The sequence below is a fragment of the Alnus glutinosa genome, chromosome 7 (assembly GCF_958979055.1).
Source record: "Alnus glutinosa chromosome 7, dhAlnGlut1.1, whole genome shotgun sequence".
Taxonomy (NCBI): domain Eukaryota; kingdom Viridiplantae; phylum Streptophyta; class Magnoliopsida; order Fagales; family Betulaceae; genus Alnus; species Alnus glutinosa.
Genome location: NC_084892.1, coordinates 21,531,791 through 21,536,166, shown reverse-complemented (window position 1 = coordinate 21,536,166; position 4,376 = coordinate 21,531,791).

Sequence of the window (4,376 nt, the reverse complement as noted above, 5' to 3'; positions counted from 1 at the left end):
TTTATTTACGTAATCATGTCTAGCTAAATCTCAAGCTGAGGCATTGAACCTCTAACAGATTTTCTTCTAGGCCCCTAATCTTTTCAAGTAATGTACTTTTCTCAGTTCTTAGCAGATTCAGATCAAGCACATTCTTTTGGTTTACAGCTCTTAATTCCATGAATTTTAGATAGAGCTCCTTGTAAATCCCCTCAAGTGGTTCATCATCACTATTCTCAAAGCATTAAGACTCATTAGGATCATTATGTGAAGCTCCAAAAGCTACCGGTTTAGAATCCTTACCTAGAGTCTCTTCTTCTTTTGAGTCATCGCTAAGAGTGGCGACGAAAGCCTTCTTCTTAGACTACTTCAGATTTCTGCAATCTGCCCGGATGTGCCCAAAACCTGAACACTCAAAACATCTAGGACCTCTAGGATCCTTTTCATCAGTATCGTCCTTTTCTTGTTTAGGGTACTTGGGCTTACCTTAGAAATTATCAGAAAATTTCCTAAATCTTTTAGACTTCAGTAATTTTTCAAATTTCCTGGCAATCATGGCCAGTTCTTCCTCATCCGAATCCTCATCAGAAGATTCTTTGCTCAAACCTTTAAAGGCTTTAAGAGCGAGGGATTTGACCTTTTTTACCAGGGGCAAGGTCAATTCATAAGTGAGAAGAGAACCAACAAGCTCTTCCACTTTCATCACATCCAGACCTTTGCTTTCATCAATAATAGTTACCTTTATGCGGAACCTTTCGGGCAAAGATCTGAGAATCTTTTTGATGAGTTTTACATCAGAGACTTTCTTACCGAAATTTATCATAGAATTTCTCAAATCAGTAATCTTGGTGTAAAACTCACAAAAAGATTCATCCTCAAGCATCTTAATTCCTTCAAACTATGAAACCAACATTTGAAGTTTTGTAGATTTGACAATCTTAGTACCTTCTATGTGGTTTCCAAAATTTTCTATGGGTTAGTAGCAACTTCACAATGTAAGATTCGTGAGAATTCAGAAGGTGAAAGTGCTTGACAGATGGCATTCAAGGTTTTATCATTGGAGCGACGCGCTTGAGATTGGACAGTAGTCAATACGGCAGTTGGTTCTTCTGGGGTCCAACCAGACTCAACTATTTACCATACATCAAGAGATTTTAGAAAAAGTCTCATGCGCACCTTCCAATAGCCATAGTTAGTGCCATCGAATGGAGAAACATAATTAAGATTCTAAGACATGATAGGAGTCAAGGGATAAACACTCAGGAATTAAATCCAAAATACGAGTGTACCCACTCTGATACCAATTGTAAAAAAAAAAAAAAAAAGGACCCTTTGTGTGTGTGTGTACAAACAACCAACTACCAAAATATGTAAATATGTGGAATAAAAAGACACGGATATTTTGGTAACGAAGTAGAAACTCAATTAAAAAAAAAAACCACTCTGGGGTAGCCAAACCCAAGACATCTACTATCAGAAAACAAAGCTAGTAACAAAGCAGTAACACTTACATACATCCGATGCAATGGTTGTACCTTGCACTCTAACGTATACCTATATACGAACGCTTCCCACCCAGATCTACTACCTGAAGGGGTCTTCAATGGAATCATTTAACTTATGGCTCCTCTCTAAGCTAAACTTCAATGGTTGATAACACAACACACATAAAATAAACTCTAAGAGAGCGAGCACATAACATTGTTTCTACCTAAACACCATCTCTTAGCACACTGGAGTTTATATGATACTCATTTATCCTTACAAATAAACACCCCTTAAGCCTCTTTAAATAGGCTTCAGAAAACCTAATTCTACTATAATTCAAAATTCTACGGGCGGCGTCCAGACGAACTGTTGATGCATCTGGATTGAAAGCAGCCACCAACTTCTTTAATGAGAATTTGGAGAAGTGCGTCCGAACCAAGCAACACAACGTCTGGACGATTGCTTTGGGAAGTCCCACCGTCTGACAGGAGCTCACTAACTTCAGCGTCCACTAATCCATCTGGATGGCTTTCAGACCCTAAGCTACTAACTACATCGCCTGGTGTAGCGTTTGGATTGTCTGGTGACACTGAGTCTTCTGGCTTGAGCGTCCGAACTCTGGTACTGGGCATCTGGACGGTTACTTGGGAGAACCGACTTTGAACAGCTAAAAGTCTTCAGAATCTTCTAAGTCAGATATCAATCGATTTCTTCCTTGTTGAGCCCTTTCCATATAGGAATTAAAACTTCTACAAATATTCTTGGAGTATTCTGAAAATACAGTTTCCTTGATATAGAAATTCCAGAAACGGAAATTTCTTATTTTGGAAGCTTTTTTGTCAGCACAGAATGATCCAATAAAAATAAACCAACAAACTCTCCCTTTGGCCATTCTGTGACAAATCGACTTATACCAAAATTAAAATTACTCCCCATTTTTGTCTCAACAAGACAAAGGGGAAAACAGAGTAGTAAAAGCCAGACAAAATAAACTACAAAGGGTTAAACAGTTTGAACAAAATAACAAATTACTAAAAAATTAAAGCCCTAGTCTGAAAGAGATTATCGAAATACATGATAAAAATAAATAAGCAACGCAACACTTAATCCAAGTCTTCATCTACATCATCATCACTCTCCAAGTGTTGCAAACATCGCTCCACTTTTGCATCTAGAGCGTGAACCTGAGCATCAACGGTAGAAATACATCCTCGTAAGTGCTGAAAGCCAATGATCATCTGAGCAGACAGTAGAGAATACATCTCCTCAAAATTGGATGGAGGAGGAGTAGACTGTGAGGAGGAAGCTGCTGAGGGATGAGGTTGAGGTGGTGGAGCATGTGGAGGGGACTCGACATCAACAGGATCCTCGTACCGTGAGAGTTGTGCATCAAACTTCATAATAGTCTGCGGGCCAAGAGAATCCTGGATCATGGGGAACTGCTCTGTAGGAGGAATGTGTGGCACATATCTCTGACAAATCCTCGTCAGTAAGCATTCGAAAGGCAGTCCATATGTATTATCATCAAATATATCAATCATAACGTGCAAAAGAAATTTGCACATACAGAATCGTACATTCTGAATAAAAGCATACACCAGTCTAGCTCTTTTAGGAACAAGCCCACTACGGCGTCCCAAGGGCCAGAGATTGTGTAACACAATTTTGCAAGGAACCAATACGGAGAGATAAAAGTCTCAATCTTTATCTACTGGAGAGCATCTTCCTGAGCTTGTCGTGGATCAAAGAATTGAACAAGTTCGTCCATAGAGGGAGGCTCCACTGAGTCTGGATATGGAACCCCTGGAAGAGTCGGCTCGACTAGCACACCAATCACTGAATTGATGAGTTATGCAGTCACCTGAACGGGTACTCCTGTATATATATAATGGGGAATCAACAAGAGGATTTTCTAAAATAGTGACATGTGGCATTCTATTTAACTGATAAGTGTACCTCATTTTTAATAAACTATTGTTTGTACTACCGTAAAAGAGGTAACAAACTTTCTTCTTCTCTCTACATATTGTGTGTTTGAGCAATCGTTTTACATGAAATAACATAGTTTCAGAGGGCCTTTGACAATTTTTACAAGAATTATGTGATCCCCTACAATACAAAATTACAGGTTAGTTTTAAAATTTGCACCTATGGATGTATGGAGTGATGTTATTAAATCTACTTAGGAGCAACGACACTCAAGAAAAGAATATAGTGCTGAAGTAAAGATTTTTTTTTAAATATATATATATATCTTTTATTTTTGTGAAGCACTTTGTTTTTTTTTTTTTTTTGGTGGTTATATAGAGGTTGAATTTAACGTTAATTCAGTCTAGGGTTTCTATTTAATCCAAAATTCTATTGCATTAACATATCTATATGTTTTTATGTATACATTTTTTGTGACTATAAATTCATTTTTTATCCTTTAATGTTTGTTTATCAAAAAAGTTTCTTTAAATGAAACATCGATTTGAATTTGGGTTTGGGTTGAGATCTGAATTTATCTTTGTTTTATTTGTAAAATATTTGGTTGAGGAGTTATTTATTTAAATGTTTTATCTTTTTTTTTTAAAAAAAAAAAAAATCGTTTGTGTGATTTGTCAGATTTTTAGACATTTTTTTTGTAAGTACAAGCAAAAGAAGGAAAAAAATTTATTGGATTATTATGCAGCAAAGCAAGATAAATACTTTCAAAACACTAAAGAGATGTTGAGTGAAATATTTTATTATGTTTTTTATTCATAAAAAAAAAAAAAAAAAAAAAAAAAAAAAAATCGTGTTTATTTTGCTTTGCATTTTTTTTATGTTTGAAATTATATTGGTTTTATTTCCAACTAACAAAAATAATTCAATGTGGCAGTCAACCCACATATGTAAAACCAATAACTTTTATATTTTGAAACAGC